Source organism: Rhea pennata, chromosome 1 (genome assembly GCF_028389875.1).
Source record: "Rhea pennata isolate bPtePen1 chromosome 1, bPtePen1.pri, whole genome shotgun sequence".
Classification (NCBI taxonomy): Eukaryota; Metazoa; Chordata; class Aves; order Rheiformes; family Rheidae; genus Rhea; species Rhea pennata.
The window spans coordinates 160,975,760-160,994,100 of record NC_084663.1 but is presented as its reverse complement, the minus strand read 5'-3'; the positions used below and the strand labels follow the sequence as shown (position 1 = coordinate 160,994,100).

General features: G+C 40.1%; 1 protein-coding gene across 1 annotated transcript in view; it reads left to right on the top strand.

Annotated features, from left to right (window-relative positions):
- Positions 1–18,341, top strand: part of HS6ST3 (heparan sulfate 6-O-sulfotransferase 3) — a 327,701-nt gene that overhangs the window by 248,798 nt on the left and 60,562 nt on the right. The gene's annotated exons all lie outside the window — the stretch shown is intronic.

Here is an 18,341-nt window from a genome sequence, read left to right as displayed (position 1 = left end):
CTTTTACTGTAGTATTATCAATATCTGTTCTTCGTTTAGAAATGAGAGATTTACTAAATTTTCTTTATTGTTTCTAGTCACTACTGCACTGATTTTCCTGGCTGTCTAAGCAGTTATTAATGTAGAGATTTCAACAAAGTTCCCAGCACCAAACAAACCATGGATTATAATGCCATGGAAGTACAGAGTCTGCTGAGATGCATCTGAAGGACCCATCAGCTTTTGCCTCCTGTACCCTCACACACCCATGAATACCTGGAGGCATTTTCTTCAAGTTTTTAAGTTTACTAGATCTCACATCTTAACATATCATTTGCATTTTTATATTAGAAGAGGAGAACAAGCTTTTCTGCAACTGTTGGTTTCTCAACTTCTGATGAACTTGTAGAAGCAAAGAAAATACGCTCTTGGCACCTGCTAGTTCTACTGATACTGAAAGTAATTAAGGAAAAAGCCCTAAATAAAAACTAGAAAATTGAAAAAAGCAGCTTTTCTCCTTTCTAAACACTGAATTAATTTAGAAACTTAAAGGATTAGAAGACACTGTGATAATTATAAAACTATTTGAACACCCAAATTGTGGATATTTTCATAATTCTCTTTATAAATTTTTAAATCAATATTTAATGTGTATATGACTCACCAAGACATCATGTTAACTTTTTAAAAAATATTATTTTAATAGATAACTGTGAATTTAGACCTTAGTACTTTGTCAAAATTTTCATTTTAATTGTCAACAAATTTATTTTGGAGAGAGGTTTTTTTGATGGTTATTTTTAGGTCCTGCATTTTTGCCCACCTTGAGATCAAGATGATTTGTGGAGTGACTGTTATACTTTGGTCACTTTTATAACACTTCTCAGTTTATGGGTTACCTAATGTTTGTGCTGAGACTTTAAACAGCATTATGATTTCTGTAAGCATTTTATCTTCATACAGATAATATAAAATTTGTATTTGGAAGCCTGTAAAGTGATTACAAGAAGAAAATGCTTTGTTATTGTAAAAGAAAGGTAGCTGTCTCTGATAGATGGCTTGCTGAAATATTTTTGTTTGATTTTGGAATGAGTTAGTGCCTTCATTAAACAGTTCTCCATATATATTGCACATTCAGCTTTTCTTAAAATCTTTTCGTTGGTTGCATTACAGTTAACCTTCTGCATTCTGCAGTTCCTTGTTTTTTGAGGGGTTCTTTTTTTTTTTCACTAGTTCTGATTTATTATCTTTGACCTGTTTTGTTACATGCTCAGAGTTGCTTTGAATGTATACTTAAGTTTTAACAGTTGTGATCCTCAAGGTCTTCAAGCATTTGGTCTGGTGTTAATTTACCTGCAGGGGACTGTTAACTTGTCCTGTTAGTTTGAGGTCATTATTTCCTGTCTGAATGAAGTGAAACCCAATTAGCATTCTCAAGTGTTTCAAATGTTAATTTGGGGGGGAGGGGAGGGATTTGGCCTTTAAAGTACAAAGCGGCAGTTCCATTTCCAGTTACAGTGATGCATAGCCAAGAGAAAAAGTTTTATCTTCTGGGGGGTGATTTCAGTGCAATTCCCCTGAACTTAGCTGAGATCCTGAGATCGGAGGCTGTTCATGAATCTCTGTTTTCCTACTTCTGGAAACAAGGGCAGTCAGTGCTATATTTTTTACTGCTTTTGGAAATGCCAGGAAAAATCCAAATCCTTTGCCCACATGGATGATGCCCTGTGCATTTGCATTACATTTGTGAAGCACCTTCTTGATGACGCGCAACGTTTCTAGGCCCAGCTTTTAGGCCTCCGGAATAGCATCTGTACTGTGACCGCGGTGCCTGAATTCTGTTTGTAACATTTACTCATGAGAGATCCACAGTACAGAGCAAGCTGGCCAGGCAGTGGCCTAAGTCAAGAAATGTGAATGCTGCAGTTAAGGCTGCGTCTTAAATTCTGACCCTGTCCAGAAGAGGTTTAATCGCCAGCTCTGAGCCATTGAAAGATGCTCCTGGACCCTCTCCTGAAGTCTTACGCAGGTGCTCTTCTTTGAAAACAGATGCATGGCAAAATCTTGTTATAGCCTAAACCCAACCCCAGACTATAGGGAACTGGCTCATTTGGGCTTAGGGGCTGTTTGTTCCTCCCCTCTTTCTTTCTTTTATGAAACAAAGCATTTCAAAAGAACAGCAGGTTAAAGGATGAGGACCAATGAGAGAAGAGTCATAACTCTGAAGGACAAAGTTTGAGCTACTCATCCAAATGAAGGTCTGGGTACAGTGGCCAGTATCAAACTTGATGGGGGGGGGGGTGGGAGTTGCCTTAAATGGCTTAAAATGTGAAGACATGGGTGTTTTGAAGGTTGAGTCTTGGACCTACCCAGAAGTCCCATTATAGTTGCTGTAGGCCCTTTGCAAGGCTGGTGTAAGGAAGCACAACCAAGAACAGATCAGGGGAACTGGTGTGGTTTAGGTGTAGCCTGCTGTAGTCCATCCATTTCTCCTTTCCATTGTTTCAGTATTAAATGTCTGGATACCACATTGGTCAAATTTCCTAATCCTATAGATTTGTAAAATTTAAATATCTTTCTTTGATTTTTAGCCTGGGAAATGATGCTGTACAGTTTGTACAGTTTGTTTTAGGAAGCTTGTTATCAATAACTTCAGCTTAGTCTATTTTATGGTCTTCTGCATTCCTTGGCCTTGTGGTCTTGCTATTTCCGTAGCAATTGTATATCTACAGGAGTTTACAAACTCAAGAACAGTTTCCCTCTACAAGGTTCCCCTGTGTTAATTATAGCCAGAGTTACAAGGTGTCTTTTGTCCAGCAATATTTTAGCTAATTCATGTCTATTTTGTGTTATGAGATGCACTGTACATCCTATACACACTTGGAACCTGGGAAATAAGACACTCTTTGACACTGATAATAAGATTATAGTCATTGTCTCTCTGAAAAGTAACTGAAAGTTCTGGGTCTTTGGTAGCCCACACCAAGCGGGAGAGTAGGGGCTAAAATATTTTCTCTGTATGGAGAGAGAAGGTTACAGCTGATTTTAGAACATGACCCTACTGCATTATACATAGAAGTATATTATTATCAGTAGCTTGTGGAATTTTGCGTGGAATTGTGTGCCTTGAATAAAGAGACAGAATTGCTGTTGCTGTTTTCTAGTAAATGACTTTCCAGTGTCTTAGAGTGTAAATTTAATCAGTTAAGAGTTTTTACAACACTTTATTGCACAGATTGGCATATTCTGTGGTTAGGTTTTAATGTCTTTTATTTATTCAATTTTGTAGGAAAGGGAAAAAAACAGCTGAGGGCTTTTGGGGAAGACTGGAGGGGAAAAGTGTTAAAAAGATCTTCGTTTCTATGTAGCTGCATTCAAGAGATTGCTCTCAAAAAGTTGAATCTGGTTTTCATTGCTAACTCAACCACTTTCAACTCTTTAGGTAATGGAAAGTTTCCTATCAAGTAGGAGTGTATCTGCAATTGATTTTAAGGCAACATTCAGCATCCTGATGTTAGAGAATCGGTTGATTGTGTGTAATTAGTCAAACTGAGGAGTGCACTGGCAACGCCTCAGCGAACGCTGTTTCTGCCTGTCAACAACTGTGGCTTCTATGTCCAAAACTGATGCATGATTTTGAGGCAGAAGTGCTTATCCAAAGAACTGAGAAACAAATGGGATATATAACTTTTCATCTTAAAGTTACTCATTTGGATTCAGCCAAAATAATCAATAATGATGTAATGTTATCAAAATAATAGCTGTCAAATGGGAAATGCTAAATGAAAGTGATATTAGTTGGGTTCAGAGGGAAAAAGGTATATTCATCAACTACCTGGCAGGTGCCATCATGATAGAGGATTCTTTGTACTCTACTTTGTTTAAAGCTTCAGTGTCAAGTTAAAAAAAGTTCTTAATCATTTGCTTGGGGTAAGTCAAATTGCTTCATTTTCTTTCTTTCTAAACTTCTGCGAAACTATTCAAGAAATGATTTTTTTTTCTTTTATTACTGTGCGCATGGTGTTGGGCTGAGAGGAAGGAAAAAAGGAGTATGTTTATCATTTCTAGAAAAATAGAAAAAAGAGTGATATGGAAGTAGGGCAGTGCTTCCTTGGGCTGAGGGGACAGAGCATTCTGTGGTATTTCTTGAAGTAGAGTATAGATAGTTTTGTATCATCTTGCAACCTCTTGTACATTTGCAGCTGCTACAGATGAGATCTCTGGCTGTGCAAAATTTGTGAATTCTGTTTTGATTGGAAATTATCTTTAGCATACATAAATTTCCTGCAGTTCTTCCACATGTACTGCTTAGATGAGGAGTAGTGGGGATGTGTTTACCTTAATCATTGTAATGATGACCAGGCAACAGGAGTATTAGGAGGATATCCAGGGATGGGTTAGGAACTGTGTGAATAACTAATTGCAGAATAAGAAAAACAGTGTGTGGGAGCATGAACTCTAGAGACATGCAGAGAATGCTCCGAAGCTCTGGGCAAGAGAGAATAAAACAGGAGCCTGTTTGCTCCAGACAAAGTCGAGGAGAAGAGGTGAGGAGGAATTCTGTTTAACTGAATTTAACTGAACATTAAGCCACTGCCAGAGAGTGCTGTCCTGACCAGAAATTGGGAACAATCTCCACCACGATTTGGAGACACAGGGGGAGCTGTGAGCTCGCTTCTATAGGTGAAATGTTCCTAAGCACTGAGGGAAGTGCAGAAGTGTATAATATGTTTCAGACTCCTGCACCAAGTCTGTGCATGCAATGAGCTTTACATGGCCCCATGGAAGTTATACTCTCAGTTGAGAGATGATGAGGTTCACACTAAAGGAGAAAACTGCGGTTATTTAAAATTGTTGGGCAAAGGACAAGGGGGGACAGCACAAGTCCTGAGGATGCAGATCGTCTAAGGTATGGATTTTTTTTTGTAAAGTGACCATAGGAGAACAGCCAGTGCCCAAGAGAAATTTCAGAAAAGCCAGGGCAAGACCAAATCCTAGATCTTACCCAGACCAGGGAAAGCTCTTGAGCCCATTGGCCTAGTGAATTGGTGCATGGATACATTCCAAGTGAAACACCTCTATCAAGGCGGCACGCATGACTGACATCCAGTGACTGTACATCTGTGTGTTGGAGATAGATCTGTTCTAATTCAGCCTTCATTTGGTCTCCCTAATCTGTTGTGAGATTTTTTTCCTGAAGTCAGCCTTAGGAATAAAGGGAAGGTAACTTCTGAACCCCTTTCTCCGTAGAAGCTGGTTCACGTGTCACACTGTAATAGAGTCACTGAAAAAAGAAAAAGATGTAAAGATGAAAATGGAAATGAAAAGAGTTAAAATCTTAAAAAGATAATTAAAAAGCTGTACTTAACTTAGCACCTGATTGTAAGTGCTGCTTTCTTCCTTTCTTTATCATGCTAAATCAGTTCTGTGCCCATTCATTGTTCTTTTTTACTCTTGCTTTGTGCATTGAATGCCTCACTGTATTTAAATGAGTTTATGAATGGACATGGAAACTTGTATCTGAGAGAAGGAAGTGTTGAACTCCTAGTTGACAATATAATCATGATACAATAAGCTGAGTTGAAGATAACATTTGAGATCGCAAGACATCTAGTATTTTCAGAAGCTACCTGCTGTTTGCGTTTTGCCTTACTAGTGACTAATGTGTATTTTGTAAATAAATTCTCTTAGGACTTTGGACATTTTTATGGTGCTACCATGAAACATACTCTAGTCTAGTGGTACTAGTTAAAATATCAGTTATGCTGAGAAAGAGATTGAAATACTGGAGAAAGGAGAAAGGGAAGTGGGTGGAAAGCTATTGCGCCCATAGGTAATACCCTTCACCTGCAGTAAGAAAGCAAAGATTTCCTACCAGACATGAGAACTGGCCTGTTCTGCAACTGTGCTGTTATCAGCTGCTCAATGAATGCTATTTCATTTAGTTCATGAATATAGATGGCTAATTCCTTTGGGCAACTGATTCTATTAATATAAAGCATGTGTACAACCACCACTAATAGCAGAATTCTGCTCAGTTTGTGGTAGCTTGATTTTATTCACTGGAGGGAAATGGAAATCTCAGAAGGAAAGGATGCTGACAATAGGGTTCTTAAGACTGCAGTAGCTTTGCTTTAATAAATATGAGGCCTTTAAAGAGAGTGGTTATGAATTTATGTACTTGGGTGGTTGATTTGAGACCTTCCGTGTCTCTTGATTTTGAGGCAGCTGGTGAGAGAGTTTTCACTCTACCTTCATTATGGAAATTACTATACAGTGGGATGATTACCATGCTTAAAGTTAAGCATTGCACATAAGTGCATTCAGGGCTGACTGACAACAGGAGAAATTGTGAAACTGACCTTCAGATGATAATCTCAGAAGAGATATAAATAACTTTCCTTTCCTTTTTCTGCATGGTAAAGTACAGAATGGCAAAGAATACTGTGTAATTCCACTGCATCGGAAAGTAGAAGAATATCAAGTGTATCAACACAGCATAGCAATGCAAAATGTGGAAAGAGTGAATCACAGAAGGAAAGAGTCACAAAAAATAACAGGGTGTGACCACTGCAAAATCGTATCTAATGGTGTCAAGAAGCTTTTAAGTCTTCTGGCCCCCTTCCCCCCCCCCCAAAAAAAAAGTGGCTGCACTTTTGACAAGTGTAGACCAAGCTTCTTCATACGTGTAAGAAAAGTTAAAATGTGTAGAAATCTCCAAGCAAGAAGGCTGAGGGAGGAACTTTCATGATTTCAGTATGAGCTGGAGAGATTTCCTTTGCGTGACTCTCAAAGATCTTCTGTGTTTCCAGTTACAGGACACTTCTCCCACCCTGAGATAAGGCCACTGCCCACAGAGGACACCTGATGGTTTATTAGTCCTCCTGCATTCAGCTCTGAAGGAAGCATGGGAAGGTTAGGAGGACCTTATTTTTAGTTATTTGTGGCTCAGTAAAGAGCTGACAGGAGACAGTAGGAGGGAAGGCAAGCTACATAAGACTATGAGAACAGCTGCTGCCGCTTGGGAGGTGAAACATAGTAGGCAGGAAGGAGGATGGGGATACAACTGGCAAATAAGGCCCTGGAGGATGAAAAAGAGACCCTTGAGAAAACTTTCCCTTCCTTCTCCCCAAGTGTGATTAGAGCTGCTTTCCCATCTCCCTAACCCTCCTTTTCAGCTCTCTGGAGAGTCTACCCATCTGTCCTATATCTGGGCTTTGGGCTGAAACCCTCTGTTCAGAGAATAATTTCTCCTTTCCCATCTCCCTCTGGGCATGCAATGCTTCCCACCCCAGAGGGCCTTCATAGCCAGAGCTTTTCAGTCCCAACCTCCACTTTCAACACACGGAGTACTGGGCTCTCTGCATGCCAAGTCCTATGTGAAGACCAAACATGGGATTTGACTGTGCCCTTACCACCTTGTGGTGGGCCATCAACACCCCGGACTATCTTCCCTAGGTTCCTGCTGCCTTGTCCCAACCAAAGAACGTGCTTATAAAGAGGGCAAAAAACTTTAGGAAAAGATTAAGGATTGATTTGGAAGCAATCACAAATGGATCAGCAGAAATGTCCAAACAGCAAGACTTTCAGAAGCTACCTGCTGTTTGCGTTTTGCCTTACTAGTGACTAATGTGTATTTTGTAAATAAATTCTCTTAGGACTTTGGACATTTTCGTGGTGCTACCATGAAACATACTCTAGTCTAGTGGTACTAGTTAAAATATCAATTATGCTGAGAAAGAGATTGAAATACTGGAGAAAGGAGAAAGGGAAGTGAGTGGAAAGCTATTGTGCCCATAGGTAATATCCTTCACCTGCAGTAAGAAAGCAAAGATTTCCTACTAGACTTGAGAACTGGCCTGTTCTGCAACTGTGCTGTTATCAGCTGCTCAATGAATGCTATTTCATTTAGTTCATGAATATAGATGGCTAATTCCTTTGGGAATCTTCCCCAGTGAGAACTGAAATTTAGTTCCTGTTTGTGAACTAAACTTAATAACACCATGTCAGCATGGACTATCTAGAACATCTGCAGTTGTGAGGACCATGCCCCGTCATCCCAGCCTACTTTGCCAAGGCAGGGGCTCTGTGGTATAGGCTGACACAACCACTCACCAGCCAGTGCTGAAGCTCTGGCATTGCATCTGGCCAAGGTGCTTTGTCCGCCAGCTCTTCCTGTAGCAAGCAGTAACCTGCTGCTTAGCAAAAAGGCCTGCAGTCTCTGGAGGGAAGCAGAAGTCTCTTCCACAGGAGCTTCCACTCCTGGTCAAGAGTCTCCTACTCTTGAGCCCTAGCCAGTTGCAGTGATAACCTGGCAGAAGCTTTTGACTATGGTCTTCCTCTTCTCCACACCTGCAGTGTACCGCGTCTGCTGTGAGGTGCTGTAGCCTCCTTATGGGCCTGCTGCCACCTACCTAGAGCAGGTTACAGCTGCAGTGCCATTTCTGTGCCATCAGTCCCTAAATACTACATTTAGGGGAGGGGAAGGACCACGTAGTATTTAGCCTTAGGGCCAAAACCTAGGATGGCATCATGGTGCACCCCTTGTGCCCTTGGGAGCTGACTTAACTGCTTGCATAGGGTGTGGAGGGGTGTTTTCTGCTCTCTTTGCTTCATAGAAAATTTCTCCTGCAGCTCATGGCCTTGCTGGAATTATAACCGTACAGCAGCCTCTCAGTCGCACCTCAGCACTTCTTCGTAGTTATGAACCTAATACCATAATTCTCCCTAAAACTTCCTGCAGTTTCCTCTTCAAAAAAAAGACATCAAAAAGCAGTGCTCTTGCCTGGGTTGCCGATGCTGGCTGTGGCTGTATGAAAAGGTCTGTGATCCTAGATATTTTGTGGAGCTTGATTATGTGTGGGGCACGCATCTATTAGCTGTCTTTGTTCATATTCTTTCAGAGAGTTTTCAATGTGTGCATTCATTTTCAGGTAGAGTTTTGTGTGGTGCTACACTATTACTCTGACTTAGTTCTAAATCTATTGCCACTTTTCATTCTCTTACTGATTGTCTAACTTCTTAAAAAGAAAAAAAAGCAAAGCAAAAAAACCAATTTCTTCTTTGTGAGCCAAATTTTGATATTCTTGGTAGTAACTTATGTTTTGTCTTTAATACTTGCATAGATAAACAGTTCCATTTTTAGTGGTGTGTTGAGGGAAAGCAGACAGATTGCTTAAATATAAAGACAGTATCTGTTTACTCATAATTTTGGCCTGTTAAAGAGGCTGAATTAGTGTATTATAAACTGAGGTGGATGGTAGAATCTTGAAAATTTTTTCTATTTGGTATACTGTCATATATTTACTTGGCTTTGGGATTTTGTTAATGTTTATGTTTCCATGCTTTCCATGCTCATGTTTTATTTTTTCTTTTTTTGTGTGGAAAATACAAAGCACCAATTTGAGCTGTGAGAACCGGCTGTTTGTCTGTTCTAGACGTTGACTCAGTCTTCTGATCTTTATTTGAGGAAAAGGGTGAGGCTATTTTGTATATGTATGCAGTAATCGTAGTTTTAACGATACAAAGATGATCAGTACAAATGCTGCCTTTTCTCTTTACATGAACACAGGGAGAAAGAACGGAGAGTGGGTGGCATCCGGAGAAAATGCAACTTTTATCCACTTCAACTAATTGTTAAGTTCAGCAACACGACTCCTACCAATTTCACTCCTGTAGGTCTGGCAGAGAAAATCATGGAGAAAGATACTCCAGTGGGAGAGTCTGTGTTTCACTCCTCCTTTGCCAGGGAAGTTTTTAATGAAGTAGGGATGCTTGTGGGAGCTATGGATATCTTTCTTAAATGTGAACATTTAAGCCTTGCCAAGCTTCTTGCTGCCCAGATCTGTCTTTGCCTACATAAGAGCAAATAGAATTGACAGTGCTTGAGGACCTCTAGTCCTTCGGATGTCACTTTCTGTAGCTGGGATAATGTTTTCCGGGGAAAGAGGGATTCATGTGGCACAGAAGCATTTGTAAAAACAGTTCAAGAGCCTGGAAGCCGGGGGCTCTCTAGCTTGGGCATATAAAATTATATAGAAAGAAAGCTTGTACCATGTGGCAATCTTTGGGGATTAAAGACATTCTAGAAGTAAACAATCAGGATTCACATTTCTGTAATGTTCCCCTTGTGGGGAAGAGAACAGCAGCTCTAGTTGTTTTACACTGTTTCCAGTGTAATCACTAATACATCAGTGCATTGAGCATTCAAGTGCCTTAAAAATGTCTTCCACTACTAACACATATTAGACTGGGAGACAGATGTTTATGTCATGTTATTTTATTCCTCATCAATCAGCAGTTTCCCAACCATCTTATTTTTAACTTGATTATTTACTAACGAGCAATAAAAACAGGTGCCTACAGCAACATTTGCACAGTGAGTCGTGAAATAGCACCACACACTCTATTTTATTTCTGTTCATGTTTGCCACAATTCAAATCCTTTCCTAATATCTATGTCCTTGTTTAAACCTAAATCACAGCAGAGTACTTCTGTTCTTTCAGTAGTTCTCTTTTACTTACGGTCATAACATTTTGTCCAGTGAAGTCTCAGCACCTTGTAGTAGTCTTGGAGACTAAGCCTAATAATTCCCTAGAGGCTATGTGTCAGGATGCTGGAAATGCATTTCTGATTCTTTGGCTTCCTTAGCCTACGTTAATTATGATTTGTTATGAAATGGATCAAAGCTAATAGGAAGTGAAGCTTCTTCCAGTTAAAACAAGTGAAGGGGTTGAGGTGAAGTGGTCTAAAGATGCCACAAGGCAAGACGGCTGTTAAATTTGAGAATGACGCTTGCAGAGCTCTGTAATCTTGAAACACGCTGCCTCAGATCAGCTTCCACACAGCCCCACTCTTACAGAAAGCCCCCCCCCAAAAAGCTTCCTCTGTCAAGCTTAAAACAACAGAAGACAATACTTTGACCTTGCACCGAATATTCAAGTTTGCAACAGCTGTGAGAATTGAAAAGAGGACATGATCCTGGATGTAAAAATGACCTCAAGGACCTTCAGAGGAATGGAGAGTAGAAGTTGAGCCACTTAATGTGAAAGGCTGTTGGGAGTGTGGATCTAAAGCCACCATTCATTCATTCCTGTGAAGAAGAAACAAGGAAGCAAGTCAAGTTTGTAGGAAACACTTATGCATACGGAGTATCAGCATAATTGCCTTGAAAACTTCGCTATATAACAGAAGAATAGGGAATATGTGTATTGAGAGGGAGTAACGACTGAGAAGGCAGGATAAAAGCTATAATCATACAAAAAATCAACTTCAAATAATCTAGAAATTGCATGACAGCAAAGGAAAAATTAAGTTCTGTGCAAACTGAATCATTTTTCCCTCTGTTGAAGTTCCAGTGTCATAAAGGTTATGGCACTTCATCAGTGTACCATAGTATTTCCTAGAGTACACCAAGCTACTTGTGTCATATGTCACTCCTTCTTTTCACATTCCTTCTTTCTGAGGGAAAATTAAAGCACACTGCGGCTTGGGTTTCTTTAATAATTCTTCCGCTCTGGCTCGGTGCTTCTGTTGCAGAGGGTAGCGTCAGTGATGTGTGCTTTGCGCCTGGAGCAGAAGGTGGTCTGCTCTGCGTTGATTCACAGACGTTACTGGAGCTTATTTCACAGCCTGGGACTTGCTTCTGAAGAAGGCCCCATGTCTTGCATCAATCAGCTTTATCCTGGTTATAGATGATGACATTGCTTGTCTAAACTGAAACATTCCGGTGGCTGAATATAACTCTGTAAATGTTTAAGCTAATTTAAAGTCTGCCCTGACAAGATGGGTAATTAAGGCTTGTGAGCTAATAGAGAGTAGCTGAAGAAAAAAAGGATGGAGAGAGCAGCTGATCGTTATTTTCAGTGCAAGTGACTGCTTTCTGGACCTCTGTTGACTATCTCACTGTTAGGACTTGTTCACATAGAAACTGGCACTGTTGTAGCTATTTTTTTTTTCATGTTAGTTAAGTGGCTTCTGCTGGAGAAATTTCCTCTACTCAAGGTTCAGTCCCCATGTGAAAGTTGGGGAATGCATGCCTTGAGTAAATCAGAGAAGAGTGTTATCTGGTCTCCTTCAGGAGCTCATTATTTCTCTCCTGCTACAGTCCACATTTCTTAGGTGTGAGCAGGGAACTAACACCCAGCCTTCCAGGGCTTCCACAATTAAAGTAGGATTAACCTGCGTGAGTGTAACAAGGTTTCATCTCAGCCTTTGAGGAAGCATGATGGGGCAGATTGAGGCCAGCAGATGGATAGCTGTGCGCTAAGTGGATTAGCACAGCATAACTGGCAGCAAGGCGAGGACATAAGTGATGCTTGATCCACTTGGTGCCAGAAACCAGCTAGCAGTCTAGTGTGGGAAGGTAGATGCAAACTGTAAGAATGTACCCAAGCAAGGACACTATTAAAATTGTAGGTTTTCATTCTCTTTTCTTAATATATAAAAAAGAGATACAAATCTCTAAGAAAAAAAGTTACTTGTTCATTCTGTTTTTAAAAGTATTTTTTCTGCTTCAGATACATTTTGCAGCTACTGAGGAAGATTTTCTTAAGGAGCTCAATATTTTTATTATCTGACTGTAAAAGATTTTGAGATCAACCCTCAGTTGTTCTTTAAAAAGTGACCAGTATAGCAAAATCCTGGTTTCTTCCTTACAAAGTGCCAGTGTCTGCTTGAAATCTACCTTGTGCACTCGTAGGCAGTGTTGTTTTAAATCTGAGTGCATTGCGGAGTGTGCTATATTGTTTACCTCAATAGAAATTCTGTCTCACACAAGAAAGACCCACAAAATCCGATGTCTCTAGATACGTGTCTGTTATTGGTAGTTTGTTCCTAATTAGAAAGTGCTGATCTGGAAGTGGAAGAAAAATGCTCACTTTTTAGAATACTTCCCAGCCCATTTGCAAACTCTGACACATTTACTGTTTTCATGATGTTTATTTAGTAGCACAGTTCCTCATTTCTTGACTTTTTATTACTATTACAACAACGTGGACTATGACTTCATTAGACTTTTCTAACTAGGCAGAATCACCTGTAAACCTGTAGTTAGCATTCGGATGGGAAAATAACTGAGGAGCTTCAGGAAGCGGTAGTAGTTAATAATTCTTAACCATAATGGTTAACCATAATTAATACCTGTTAACCATATTAACAACCACTAATGATTAAAAACATGACTGCTCATCTCTATAAAGGTGTTTTACACAGACTAGGGTTTGTTTTTCTTCATTTTTAGAGAAATAGCTAGATGCATATAGAATAGCACCCATGTAAGGAGAGCTTGTTGCCTTAAATTTATTGCTGCACCTCTATGTGTGGTCAAACCAAAGCTGTTTCAGTGTCATTTGAGGGGGCAGGTTTAGCTCAGTTGGTTAGAGTGTGGTGCTGCTAATGCCAAGGTTGCGGGTTCAATCTCTGTATGGGCTATGCTGAGGGTTGGACTAGATGATCTCCAGAGGTCCCTTCCAACCTTATGATTCTATGATTTTCTGGAACTGTTAATTGAGGATCGTGCTACAAATTGTACCATAGGTGGTTTGCATACCTTTGCCAGATTCTTATGCTGAAAATTGCAGTTCTTATGATGAAAACCATGAATTCTTTTGAAACTGATGCTAAAACTCACACAAGTTTTCACAAGAGCAGGTTTATCCACTAAAGAAAGCCTATGAAAATAAAAATGAGACATGAAATGTTTTATGTTTCCATTGCTTTCAGCTCAGGTTTGTTGAGCTCCAAAGGTAAGGTTATATACTCCATTATGTTGGAATAGTGAAGGTGCAATCTGGCCCTGCAATTTAATTAACAATTCTGTTGATGATGTACGAGCCAGAGCTGGTGCTTCCTCTGCCATAACTGTCTTGGTTAGGTAGAAATAAAAGGAATAAAAGGAGATGTTAGACACCAAGGGAAGCAGATGTTACTAGAACTACGCACAGGGAGAGCTGTTGAGTAATAGACTGAGGATTTTTTTAAAATCAGTTTGCTTTCCTCCTGGCATCTCACTTTTATCATAAACTGTTGTATAGTGTCACTGAGCTCTGTTAAACAGATGGTGTGTTTCATCCCAGTGGTGCCTGATTATTACTGGTGGATGAAATGATTTTTCTATATAGGTAGTTAAAGTGCAACTTTAGGTTCTTAGGTAGTCTGAATTGTTATTTAGAGAGTCTTAAAATGTAAGTCATGGTTAACTTATTGCTTATTTTAGTTTACACATGCTTAGCAGTGTGCATGCTTCTAAAAATACAGGTAGACACAGAAATCTAAGTGCACCTGCGGAGACTTGCAACAAGCTCAGTCTCTGCCTAGCAGGGAAGGAATTGGTATTTTGTGCCAGCTGCAAACTATATTAGGCAAACTTTGTAACAGTTTGAGAATGAAGGAAGGGTTGGAGCTCACAGAGCTCTTTAGGAATAGACTGGACAAATATCTGTCAGGAGTACCATAAGTACAGTTGAGCTGTAAGGGAGAGGAGGAAGCAGTGAATGAGTGCCTGAGGTACATGAGGTGTCTTGACCAGCACTCATACCCGATTCCCTCCTAACAGCTTTTCTGGTCAGCCTCTCAGATCACGAATGGATGGACTAAAAGTTTTAGCCTGATTCTTGAGACTAACAGTCATGGAATTTGAGACTCAGATTCTGGGCAGCCTCAGAGGAAATACCTGTGTTTTTTTTCACTCAGGTATTTAAGCTTCCCAGGGATCTGATAGGGAGTGGATGCTACAGAGGCATTAATTTTTGTCTTGCTTTTGCTCCCAGTTGGTTCCTTCTTTCTGCCAGCCAATTCTGCCAGTTCTTCTTCTGTTTTTCAGCCGATCTGAAGACTTTATTCCTATTCTGATCTAGCAAAAGCAGATTATTCTTCCTGATGATTTACTAAGAGAGTCAAACTGGAGAGTTCTTGTGTGTTGAGGAGGAAGCCTCGGTTGCTGCGGACAGCGGCTGGAATGACAAAGCACAGGCTGAGCTGCTGATTTCCTTCTTTCTGCTTCACTGGAGGATTTGGGGGAGATTGCCCTGGAACGGCATCGCTAATGTGCATTATCTTTTAAAAGATTTTTAGTGGCTTAGGCTAAATGTGATTTTCCTTTAAACCTTCCTAAGGAGGCAAGCTTTCCAAACAGCCATTGCACTACTTGCTGCTCCCTACCTCCTGCCACTTTTTTTTTTAATACTTGTTAAATAAGTGATTAATAATCTGTACCTTACTTTCTTTACCATAAACAAGTGAAAGTCCTCCCCCACATGCTAAATACTGTAAAGCACTGTGATCAAAGGAATTATGAGCCTGTTTGCCTCAAACTTGCCTGACATTTGTTTGAATTCTGCTGCTATTATTCCTACATCATTCAAGCTACAGGTAGTTCCTTGCCCCCTTTGCCCTTCTCTTCTATTGTGCCTTTTATTTTTATCACTGTTGTCTGAACGGTTTGAATGGAGTGTCATTCATCCGTGTCGCTATTGGAAACACAAACTGTGTATCTGTCACACACTTCCCACGCTACCGGTGCAGTATGAGCACTTAAAAGATTGTTAAGAGTATAGTAGTAACATATGGGTCTCGTTAAGTGCCTCACACAGGACACTGGTGCTCCTACGTAAGATCACTGTAGGGAGCTAGATGGGCTACATAGATGACCACTTGATGTTCTTCCAGACTTCCCTTTCTCTGATTTCCTTTTGCCCAGTTCTTCAAAAGAAAAGATGCTCACAGTATTCCTAGTCTGGTTAGTAAATAGGACTATACTGTGGGAGCAGGCAATGCTTCCTCTTAGTCTCTAGCTATATATCAACATTTATAAATAGATATCTTGATACCTTTTCAAGACAGCTAGTGTTGTGCTGATTTTATTTGATTTGTGCTTCTTCAGAAAGGATAATTATGACAAATGTTTCCATTACCTATTGCTAGTGCTTTGGGAAAGGAGGAATTCTATGACTGCAGTTAGCTCCTGTAGGCAACAGGAGAACTTTAACTAAAACTAGCTTTACTTTTAGCATTAACTGCTTCCTTTGCAGAAAACTACCCACGGCAATCTGACTTTTCTGTGGGTAAGAAATACTGAATATTGGGCACAGGGCTTAGGCCAAATGGGCACGATAGCTTGACACTGAGTGATGGGGCTACAGAAGGCAGACAGGTTTGAACCAGCAAGCTTCCTCGCTTCAATATCCTCTAGCTGGCAGTTTATTTGAATGAAATTCTTTCTCACTGTCTGTTTCCTGTCAGTCTTCTCTTTGATTTTGCCTGTTTTCTCTTTGGTCTTGGTCCCTAGCTCAGACAAAATCCTTGGCTGACTTCTTGCAAGTCTGCTGCCACCCTCACTGATTCTGCAGTCTTCTTCATTTTTCCGCAGAGATTCTTTCTGTGGTAGACGCTCAGCTGTCTTCAGTTTCAAGCCTAACTTGGGAAAAATTCTTTTATCTTCTCTCATTTCGTAACATAGTTAGTTTTCCACTATACAGACATGCCATTGCTCTCTGTCTCCACTCAAGAGAGCAGAGAAGGCTCTTCACTTAAGCCCCTTTCTGCTTTTCACCTCTCAAGACAGATATATTAAAAGGCATTGTGCAAAAGAAGAAAGTACTGGCCTGGAGGTTGTGGAAGAGAAGCTCACTTTCTTCTCATTCTTTTCAGTCAGCAAGTCGTAGGGACATAACACCAAATCTGCACTCCATTCAGGAGGGGATGGAGCAACAAGCAGCTCTACTGCCTTCCTTCCAGTCAGGAGATCTGTATTGGCTTCAGAGGCTGGAGAAGGTCCCTCATAATGTTAATATAATTCAGCTTAGGAAGTCCTACTGATTTGCCTAAAAATGAGCTTGACTATATACTTACTTTTTAAATCTTCTTAATCATGTGCAATAACAAGACATCGGTAGCCAGCACTCTACTCTCTAATTTTTACCAATAGCTCCAGCTAGACTATTTGTATTGTGTAGGCTAATTTATACTTCACGAAGAGTTTCAGGATGTGGCATTAAGGAACATGGCTGGAGAACACCATCGTTGCTCTTGAATACTAATTGTCTTTAAATAGTGGGCTTTATCTGGGAAGGACTCTCCTGAAACCACTATGTGGCTTTTTGTCTCAGCAGTGGCTTCCTGTTCTCTTTTTTTCTAAAGAGAACAGAGCTACAGTAAAACTTTCTACAGCAGAACAACCAGAATGGTTAACCTACATCAGTCGGCTTACACACCTTGAATCTCATATAGCTTCTTTTCCAAAATTACTTATATTAGTCTGCTTTCTTGACAGCCAGGGCAAAGCATAAAGAGTTTCTAATAATGTTTACATGGAAAGCTGTTAACAGAAGGTGATTCACGTTCATCTCCTGGTTAATATTTGATACTTCTGCCTCATTGTCCTCTGTAGATGACTTATATTTGTCAGGTTTTAAAGTTTTGTCTGTGCAGAAGTTCTAACTCAATCTCAATTCTTAAAGCTGAAGATGTCTTGGTACCTCCATTCAAATGCTGACGTTTGACTCTCTTTGTCACTGTGGCTGCCTTTTGCTCTTCTTCTATTGCTAGATTGGTCTGTTTGTAGAAGTTGATCAGCACTAAAATATTAAGTCTATTTTTCCAAAAGAGACAATTATATCGTAATTTTTCACTTGCTGTATTTAAAGCTGCCCTTAGCTCATTCAAGCCCTATGTTATGTCAAAATATGCAGATAAGTTGAGGTTGCAATAAGTGTGCTTATCTATTTTATTATACTTTACTTACCCAGTTTTACCAGTGATCTGATATATGGCTGTTCAGCTGTCCGCAATGCTGTGAAACTATTCAATGGAACCAACTGCATGTAGACATGAATGTGTTTGAGTGTGCTGTAAGTACTCCTCAATATTAATACCATATATTCTGTTATGGAAAATTAGGCTCATTGGCCGCCATAACAGGGTCCAACCCTAGGTTCCTGCTGAGATAGAGGTTTGAAGCCAAATCAGAGCAAAATAACTTTTAATGGCACACACATTGTAATAACAGCTTGAGCTGGGTGCCTCCAAAGAGGGACTGTGTTTGAACAAACCCTTGGGTAATTGTACCTTTCCAGTCTAGTATCCACTCTGTAGTTCTGAGTTTGGGGTCTTCCAGCTCCCAGTTGGTCCTTTCCTTGGTTTCCAGATGCGTTCTTTACTTCTTAGTCTCACTTCTGCGTAGTTGTAGATGGCTCTTTTGCTCCTTTATCTTGTCCTTGGAACCAGTCTTTGTGGTTAGTTCTTTCTTACAGAGTTGTCTGGCTTTTTTACTCCCTTATCTTGCCCTCTGGAATCAGTCTTGTGGTTCCTTTGTTTCTTTCTTCTGTATCCCAAGTTAAACTCTATCTCCCTGCCGGTGCTCATT